The sequence below is a fragment of the Lissotriton helveticus genome, chromosome 12 (assembly GCF_964261635.1).
Source record: "Lissotriton helveticus chromosome 12, aLisHel1.1, whole genome shotgun sequence".
In the NCBI taxonomy this organism is placed as follows: domain Eukaryota; kingdom Metazoa; phylum Chordata; class Amphibia; order Caudata; family Salamandridae; genus Lissotriton; species Lissotriton helveticus.
In genome coordinates this window covers 245,833,494-245,844,226 of record NC_136073.1, presented here as the reverse complement: position 1 = coordinate 245,844,226, position 10,733 = coordinate 245,833,494, and positions in this window count along the sequence as shown.

Sequence of the window (10,733 nt, the reverse complement as noted above, 5' to 3'; positions counted from 1 at the left end):
ATACCTGCAGATTACATCAGTTTAGTCCTCCACTCTGCTTCAGCCTGTTTGGAGCCTATTTGAATACATTCATTCACTGTTCTTTAAGTTGCGTCTCATCAGCAGAATTAATTGCAGCGCCTCATGCGGCATCATCAGTCTATTCCTTTTGCCTGATCCCTCTGCGTATTGGGGCTCCTTGTTAGCACATTTATTTAATGTGCCGTACCTCTGCTTATCATAACGAGTGCAGATTTGTGCTAATTGCTTGCCATGTGTTTAATGTTAGAGCAGTATTGTGTTGTCCTAAAAAAAGCAGGATAATTGACAGAACTGGCAATAACATCTGCAGGACCTCTGACACAAAACTAAAAACAATATGTTCATCAGCTATGTTTGGTAGAAAATGACAGTTCATTGAAGGACTCTGTGACCGATTACCTGACATAGTTCCCCTTTCCAAATATTGTGGCTTCACATAGTTCCTTCAAGTCACTGCCTTGTAACTATCAAACCTGCGGTCGCTTGCAAAGTTCCATTTAGGTCATTACTGGGCGCGTAGACCGCACAGTCACTGATGATTAGAAAGTACAAGACCTACAATGAGACTGGGTTGCTCCTGTTAACTCCCATGGGCAGGGCCTGTTTTTTTGTTTTGCATTCAACGGGAAAGTAAGCGGATTGTTCCTCCATCACCACGTTTTAGAGAGGGGAGGAACAACAGGGGCCAATTCTCAACATTTAAGACACCACAGATGGACATACTTGCCTTAACAAGGGACTTTTGTAAAAGGAAGGAGGAGGGCCTTTTCATTTTGGGGATCCAACCAGGGCTGGTTCCAGTTTTTCCAAGACTGAAAAGAATCCCCCATGACCAATGGCGCGCCCAGCTCACCAGTAATAATATAGGAACCATACTACCCTCAACTTGGCACATAATCAATTGATAGATAAACTAGGGATATTACAATGGCAGTCGTGTGAGCACACAGACTGCATGTAAAGTGTGAATGCTGCCTTCATCCTTCTTAAGGTGAGTTCCAGGGAGGCTCAAACCTACTGGATTAATCAAGGAGGGGGTTGGGATGGAGGCACACAGGCTGGATGAAAGGTATGAATGGTTCTTTCTATCTTCACCTGGAAGGAAATGCCGAAACAGAGGAAGATTGAGGGAGGAGCATTGGACTACAGAAACCGACTAGTATCCGCCTCAAAAATCGGAAAAGGGGCCCATATATGCTGTTTTGGGACTTTGTTAATACTGGAACTCCAGGATATGAAGGAATATTTCAAAAGGACAAATGAGGCAGTATAATGGAATATTCATGAAAGAGAAGGGTACAATCAAATCTCATATTGAAGAGAAGACAATTATGAAGCCTTGGAATGGTTTTAAGTCTGACAAAGAGACCTGAAATCAATTAATCAAATCAAAGATAATTTATAAAGCGCACGGCTACCTCAGGTGAGGTGTCCCGGCGCTAGCGCAGCAGACTACAGAGTTTAATGCCCAAATCCGTATTCCCCTTGCTTAAAGAGCCAGGTTTTCAGCGCCCTTCTTAAATCCTGCTCAGAGTTCATCATCCGTAAGTGGAGAGGCAGGGAATTCCTCAATTTGGCTGTCCTAACCGAAAAAGACCACCCCATTGCCTTGCTTTAGAAAATCCGGGAACAGCAAGGTAACGCTGATGGTTGGATCTTAATGCCTGCCCCTGGCAGTACAGGCTGAGCCACTTCCTCAGGTAGCCGAGGCCTTTCCCCTGAATGGAGCGGAATGGCTCCTTCTGGCTACCGGGAGCCAATGTAGTTGTTTAAGGTGAGGTGAGATGTGCTGGCGCAGTGGGACCTTGCGGATTAGCCTAGCTGTCTCATTCTGCATAGTTTGCAGCCTTTTAATCAAGAACCCTGGCATCCCCATTGGCATAGTCAAGGTGAGAAGTCACCAGGGCATGAACCGGGGTCCTTCGGCTTTCTTCCAGCAGGAATCCCAGCAATTTCCTGATAGCTCTCATCTTTACGAAGCAGGCTGCCGAGACTTGCCGGACTTGAGCCGAAAGGGCCAAGTCCTTATCCCATCTAACTCTAAGGTTTTTAACAGAGTCCACTTCTGTTCTTAGAAAAATACTTTAAATAAAAACATTTCTTACTTCAAGTGACTTAGGTGTTGCTGTTACAGACACTATGTCTAGATTGGCAGGCCATCATACCGCAGAAAGTAGACCCAATTCTCTGGAAGTAATTAATAAGGGGAAGATGGTATCTAGTGAGGTTTTTGGTGCCTCACTTGATGTAGTCACTCTTGCTACCTATTGCTGTTACCATGGGCGTTGCATTAGATGTACCTACTGGATGACGCTTACTGGTTTAAAGTGCAATGTATAGTGGAAGATTATCTAGTCCACTGTTAAGGCCCTTTTCTCTGTGGTTCACGCAGATGATTACATACATAAAAAAAGGTGTAAGCTGGCACTCTGAGCCCAGTAGGGTTGGATAAACGGAGACAAGATATGTGCGAGTTCAACTCTTATCAACCAGACACCCAGTGAAGTCAACAAGAGCATTGGTATCTGCAACACTCCTTATTCAGACAGAGTGGGCCTTTAAGAGGTAGAGGTTAGCAGCTCTCACCTGCAGCTGGTAAACACCCATCAAATTCTAATCAATGATTTTCCCTCTCCATCGTCACCATTACTTTTTCTGGTAGGGGGAGCATATCAAGACACTTAGAAAAGTGGCAAAGCATCACAAATGGCAATTGGAAGCTTTCTGGGAGTTTGGAGAATGTCCAGGCTACGAGCCTTGTGCTTTTTGCATTTGCTGTGAAACCAGTAAGAACAAATCACCAATGTCTTTAACAGTCCAGAATGAAGTAGGATTTCTTCAAGCAAAATTAGCTGTAGGGAGTGACTTCCAAGTACTTAAAAGAACAATGGCATATTCTCAATGTACCCCGTAATGTGGAAAAAAACAAAGAAAGTGTTCAGGCCAATCTTCTCAAAGTGGTTGGCAGTTGCAGCAACATATCTAGGAAGGAAAAAAGTTGTCTTTCAATAACCGAACAACTCACTACTAAATGCAATTTGGCATTCAGTCATTATTGAGAAGTCCAAGGAAGTTCCAAATCTTCAAGTGGCTAATGTTCCCAACCTCTGAACCCACATCAACCATTGCTGCAATCTATCTGAAGCCTAAACCATAACCTGGCATATAAGCATATTCTACGAGTGGCAAACAGGCATTGGTGGCATTCTACATTCATGTACCCATAAGACATCTGCAGTCTGCTGGACAGTTAAGCGGGATATCCCCACACATATAATGAAGGCATTCGGTTCTTTCAAACCTTCTTTGTCAAGAGATACTTGGTTTGTCCAGGAAGTTCTGTACAACCAGTTTGCCTTATTATATGCTACCCTGTGCAGCTTAATTGTCCCCCTTTTGACATTCTCATTTTCTGTTGAATTGGCAACAAATTTAAAAATAGCAAAGAGCCAGGGCACAAGTTAGATAAAGTTTCTTTTATCATAAAATACTTTTAGTCTGTAAGCACTTCATTATTAACAGCCTACTGCTGACCCCTTTGCCAACCCACACAAAGATTGGGCACCTTTTTCAGGAATGGCCTGGCAAGAGCACACATGCAAGCATGGAAGAGGGCCATCCTAGTCAAACATGCATGGTACGGCTCTCACTGGGTCTGATTTTTCTTTTTCAAGTTAATAGTTTTTTAATTAAAATGTTAACAAATTGATCAGACAAATTAATACAGCTCATCAGTTGAGAATTGGAAAGAGGATATTGCAATGAATCATAAGTTTTGCATATTTCATAACAATAAACGTTTTCTCAGTAAGACATTGCATTTGTTAATTTCATGAGTAAGTGCATTCAGTAAGTTTGTTGGAGCTTTAGTTGTTAACCTTGCGTTTGGGTGGGTAGGAAGATTCTTTTGAGCAACTGGTAATTAGTTGTGTGCAGTTATACTGAGTAAATCCATTAGGTCGTTGTTATTTTCCTCAGTGATGTTGTTTGGGGAGATAGAAAATGGGAGTAAGTGCTGCAAATATGTATCATTTTCAAGGGCAATTATTATTGCTATGGCTTTAGATGCTTTATTTCAGAATGCTTTTAGTTGGGGCAGAAAATGAGCATGTGTTCTAAGTTGGTGTTGTCATTGTGACACCACCAGCACTGTTGTTTAGTAGAAGACTAGCTTTGTGTATTTTGTTTGGGCACCAAAGAGATCTGTGCAAGACAAAGAAAATGGTTTGTGATAAGGAAGCAGATTTAGGTTTGGCTCATCTGCCTGCACTTCTCCAGATTGATTTTAGCATATCCAGTCAAAGCTGGATCTTGAATTAACTGGCCCATAATTCAAGCCGATTAAATAGTGTGATTGCCATGTATGTGCTTTTAATTTACCTGTGAATCATGGAGAATGATGGGGCTACTTCAATCGGATGTCAAACAAAAAAGTTAATACCTATGACTTTGGAATTTTGTTGCAGATATTGTTTCATTAATATGCTGTGTAATTTTCTTGTAGTTTTTTTTACCTGTATTTCATAAATCATACTTCACTTGTAGGATTTGGAAGGGATAAGTGAGTCATTATCAAACAATTGGCCAATAGTTTACATCGTGTTTCATCCAAGTGCATTCTTATTAGTGTCTATCTTTTTCTTCTGATTATTAATTCATTTCCCAGTAGCTAGACGTATAATGGCAGCGGAGCATGTTATTCAGTTAATAGTTGAGTGGCATAGTGGCTGTGGCATAGGATGCATTAGAGTCTTCAAATTTGACCCAGTGTTGTGTCAATGTGGGAAGCAACCATAACTGAGCTTGCAATAGACTTATGGCGCCTTGATGTATTTGAAATTTTGAAAAATGGAGTATGTTTTGGAAATTTCAGTTTGGCTTCAGAAACTTTTGGTTTCTTACCTTTCCCGACCTTTTGCAGATTTAAAATTTCAGCTTTAGAACCTCTGTGTATGTGACACTTAGGTTGTCGGTAATGTATTGCTTTTTAGAGAACGTTTTTTTTCTCTTGGGATTTTTCTTTTTTTGGCTACCACTTTTATTCTTATGACAACCAAGGCAATGATTGTGCCTAGCAGAGATGCTTTATTTGCATCCAAGATCAGTTCTGTGGAGATTGAGTCTGAAGGGTTGATGGTGAAAAATATTCTTTCATAAAGGATTTTTGCTGCCTAATGGTGCCATATCATTTAAAGGTTTGGTGTTAAGCTGTCATGTGGGTTTAGTATTGCTTATTGTCTTGTTCCTAAACGTGCTTGAAATGGGGTCAGGATCTGATAGGGTAATTGCACCAATGTCAGGTTTGGTAGTAGAGTTAGCAATATGTTGGAAAGTGAATGTAAGAAATTGGATTATTATTTGGGGTGTTAACTAGCCGAACCAAGCAATAATCACAGCCTTTGTCAGGATGAACTCTCAAAGTCACTAAATTAACCTCTGCTCAGTCCCATGTAGCTACTGCTCAGAGAAGACAGGCATAACTTAGGGCAATGTGTAATGTATTTATACAGTAACAAAACAGTAATACAGTCCAAATGGAAAACAATAAAAATCCCAAACTGAATTAGAAGAATATTTCAAACTGTAATAATCAAAATGACACAAACATTACAAATATCTAATAATGGGAACTGGAGATATGAATGTTTGTTTAATGTTTTAAGTATGAATAGTGCCAAGAAGCATAAAGTGCCAATGATAGTCAATGGTCAGGGTAGACCAGAAAACAAGGTGCAATATGACGCTGACTGTGATGGAGCATGAGTCGGATATACCAACCAGGTTCACCTGGTCAAAGATTTTACATTGTGCCTAATTCTACAGCACATTTTTCATTATATATTCAAATATATTAACCTTTAAAGCATTCTAAATTATGAGGTTACAGTGTACCAGGATACCCAGTCATACCCACGGACCTTCTAACTGAGAAAAGGCAGACCTGAGACCACAAAAAATTAAGACTTACCAGTCCCCATACTGTGTGGAGAGAGCGATCGAGCCTCACTGTAATGTGGGGTTGGGGGTGGGTTCTCCCCTAAGAAAATGTAAAATAAAAGCTGCATTTGCCATTACATTTTTCACTATTTATTTAAAAGCATTATAAATGATGACCTGATGGTACACTCAGATTCCCTGTCATACCCAAAGACATTCTTACAGAGAACACAAAAAATAAGATATGAAATATGCATTTAAATAGAACATGTTTATTCTTAATTTAAGATACTGTAAGCAAGTGATTTAAAACTCATTTAACCTCGAACAACTGTAAGAGGTTTACAGGAAAAAATGTACAAGACAAGTGCAAAAATCAAATGATTTCTATCTCCCGAGTTTTGTAAGCAGTGCAAAAAATAAAGCATCGCATTAAAAGTACAGCAATGCACGACCTTGTGTGTCAGTATTCAAGTTTGTAACTCTTAAGATCCATTTTACTGACTTAATATAAAGTACTGTAAACAACATAATTTACAACTTACTTAATTGCTAACAAGTGTTGAAAGATTTATTGACTACCAGCAGCCCGTCCCGACGTTGTCCGGGTATGAATTGCTGCCGGCCAGTAGTATATTGTTTTGTAGGATTTTGTTTTGATAGCATTTCTTATCTGTGACAGGCTTGTGAAACGCTCCCATTCACAGTGCACTGCTGATGTGCGCGTTCAGTAGTGTGTGGACTCGAGTTTCCCTACTTTATTTTTCCTTGCAATATTATATAGCGCGAACTCGACAACATGGCATGTGCACAATTTACATTACAGAAGAACACATTCATTTGTGGTAGGCACGGGGAGACAAAGCGATTTGCCTGGAATCACAGGATGTTGAGCTGATGCCGAGATTAGAACGTAGCTCCCCAGCTCTAAAGTTCGCAATTCTAGAACTTGTGACGGGAGGTGTGTCTAAAAGTGTATGTCGGTGCTGGCCATCAATGAGAGAGACCTGTGCATTTTTCAAATGGGTGGTGAAAAAATATGAGTATGTTGCTGGAGATGTGGGCCGCCGTGCCACCAATGTACTTACCGGGGAGGGTAAACACCCATTATTCCGCAACTTTCTTTCCGCATACCATCACTCCGCATACTTTCATTACGAAAGTACCATGACTCCGCAATGCCATTATAACGCATGGCATTACATTTTATATGCTTTTACCACGCATACATTTACAACGAAATTCGTTGTAAATGCATGAATGGTAAAAGCATGTTTTTTTTAAATGTTGGATAAGGTAAGTATGGGTATAGGGGTGTATGTTTTCGGGTACTGAGGTATATGTTTTGGGGTGTTTGGGTTTTTAAGGGTTCAGATATAGTTTTGGGTTATGGGGTACAGGGGTAGTTTTAGGGTTTAGGGATAGGTATGGGTTTTGGGGTACAGGGGTATTTTTAGGGTTCAGGGCTAGGTTTGGGTTTTGGGGTACAGGGGTATTTTAGGGTTCAGGGCTAGGTTTGGGGTACAGGGTTATTTTTAGGGTCAGGGCTAGGTTTGGGTTTTGGGGTATAGGGGTATTTTTATGGTTCAGGGGTAGGTTTGGGGTTTTGGGGTACAGGGGTATTTTAGGGTTCAGGGGTGGTTGGGGGTACAGTGGTATTTTTAGGGTTCAGGGCTAGGTTTGGGTTTTGGGGTACAGGGGTATTTTTAGGGTTCAGGGGTAGGTTTGGGTTTTGAGGTACAGGGGTATTTATAGGGTCCAGGGCTAGGTTTGGGTTTTGTGGTACAGGGGTATTTTTAGGGTTTAGGGATAGGTTTGGGTTTTGGGGTATAGGGTATATTTATAGGGTTAAGATGGGTTAGTGGTTAAGGGTGTTGGGTTATTTTAAGGAGTAAGGGTGGGTTATGGTTATGGGGTGCAGGGGTATTCAAAGGGAGCAGGGTGGGATTAGCACACAATATGAGACATGGCATGAAGGGCGGAACGTACCACACGCCCCCAGCGTTTGTCATGCCCCCAGCACACGCCCAGAGCACAACGCAATTCATAAAGGGGGTGGTGATGGACAGAGTATCTGAATTAAGCAGAACACTCCTACCCAGTCAAAAGATCAGGGCTTGATCCATCACTGTTTTTTAGCTCACTGCACCATCCCAGCTCAGAACCTGGCTACATGCAAATTAGTCTGACCCTGGCCCAGTGCATCATGGGAACAGGGCAGACCAAACTACCAAGCCAATTCTTTACTGGAAAGGAAACAAGCTTCCGGGGACCGGTTTCTGGCATTACAGCCGTCTTCGGCCTGGCTTGCTTGAATCCTGATGGTGCAGTGAGCAAGGGACTCACATGTGAGTATACCCTTCCACACTAGTGGTGGCCAAAACGATTCATAAAGGGGGTGGTGATGGACAGAGTATCTGAATTAAGCAGAACACTCCTACCCAGTCAAAAGATCAGGGCTTGATCCATCACCGTTTTTTAGCTCACTGCACCATCCCAGCTCAGAACCTGGCTACATGCAAATTAGTCTGACCCTGGCCCAGTGCATCATGGGAACAGGGCAGACCAAACTACCAAGCCAATTCTTTACTGGAAAGGAAACAAGCTTCCGGGGACCGGTTTCTGGCATTACAGCCGTCTTCGGCCCGGCTTGCTTGAATCCTGATGGTGCAGTGAGCAAGGGACTCACATCTGAGTATACCCTTCCAAACTAGTGGTGGCCAAAACGATTCATAAAGGGGGTGGTGATGGACAGAGTATCTGAATTAAGCAGAACACTCCTACCCAGTCAAAAGATCAGGGCTTGATCCATCACCGTTTTTTAGCTCACTGCACCATCCTAGCTCAGAACCTGGCTACATGCAAATTAGTCTGACCCTGGCCCAGTGCATCATGGGAACAGGGCAGACCAAACTACCAAGCCAATTCTTTACTGGAAAGGAAACAAGCTTCCGGGGACCGGTTTCTGGCATTACAGCCGTCTTCGGCCGGCTTGCTTGAATCCTGATGGTGCAGTGAGCAAGGGACTCACATCTGAGTATACCCTTCCACACTTGTGGTGGCCAAAACGATTCATAAAGGGGGTGGTGATGGACAGAGTATCTGAATTGAGCAGAACACTCCTACCCAGTCAAAAGATCAGGGCTTGATCCATCACCGTTTTTTAGCACAACGCAGACACGTCCATAAGGGACTACTTTGCTGGCACGGTTCTTTTACCTTTTAAATGTATATGGTGGGCGTCCGCATAGCCTATGTCCTTCTGCTGCAACTGCCCTTTCCGACGCTGTATTGGGTGTTGTGATTGGTGCTGTGGTTCCTGAGATTACCCGCCTCAAAGGTTTGGGCTCTCTCTTTATTATAATAGTATAGATTGGGGTAGATTAATCAAGGTTTTACGCTGGTGCAAAGTTCAAAAAGTGATGCAAACCGTTGCAAAATCTTGATAAACTAATTATTTTCCAATGCAAAACTTGTTTTGTGCTGGAAAGTGGCAAAAAGTGCCTCAAAGCGCATTTGCACTACACTTTAATACTTTGTGCCAAGGGAGCGTTTCATGGCGGGACATAGGCTTTCTGAAGCAACCCCCCAAGGGTTTTGTTGCAGAGCTCTAGCTACTAAAAAGGTAGACTGTACATTGCAGCAAAGAAAGACGCCTCCTCATGGCAGGCGTTAAAAAGGAGAAATGTTTATAGTTCTACTGACTTTTCCAAAAATGCTTGTGTGCTTTACAGTACAGCACAAATCCAATGTGAGAAAGATTTTAAAGTTAGCCTGAGCATGGGATTTTGTAATGGATGGATATCCTTCCAGTAGAAAAGCCTGTCTTAGTTATAACACTCATAACTTTGCACTGTGGTGCAAGGGTATGTGCGTTGTGCAAGGCAATCCCAAAGTGTGCCACCGCAGGGCAAGCAACTGTGGTTGCTGCACTGTGTTGCGTGACAGTTATAAATCTGCCTCAATATGTTCAAGACAATGTGCAAAAGTCAAATTCTTTTCATGCCATGAGTCTTACATGCAGTCTTAACATAAAACGTGTTATTAGCAGTGCTCATCTTCAGAAATGTGGGGGTGCTTCTGGATCAAATCTAGTTAGCAAGTCACTTAGGGCCATATGTATGAAAAATCGAATTCGTGATTCTCAATTTGCGATTTATAGCGAATCGCATTTTGAGAATCGCAAATCAGTATGTAAATAAAAACTCGCAAATAAATAGTGATTTCATAAAATTAGCATTATTTAATGCGAATACCCAAATAGCGATTCCTTAATTGCTAATCCGCAAATTTTGTAAACTCGCAAATAAGGAATTGCAAATCTGCTAATCGGAAATTCAGATGCAGCTTGAGGACATCACAACTAGGAAGTGTGATCACCCATGTGGCACATGAGTTTCAGAAGCAGAGTGAGTGGCTGGGAGGAGAGTTGAGGCACCACTGCACGGCTACTGTGAGAGGAGACATGGCCAGCCAGGACAACCAGAAGGGGGAAACATCAAGGAAGCGAAAACAAACGTTTTCTGAAAGGGAGCAGGAGGTCTTGATACAGGAGATGGTGGTGAGCCATGAGCTCCTCTTTGGGAAGAAATCCCTGCCTGTGCCAGAGACACGCAAAAGAAGGATATGGGCTGAGATACAGAAGAAGGTAACCTCCATTGGCGTCACCCACCGCAACAATGAGGAGTTGCAAAAACGGTGGTATGACATGCGCCAGCGCTCAAAGGAAAAGGTTGCTGCCAGGCTGGAGGTAGCGAAAAAGACCAGTGGAGGGA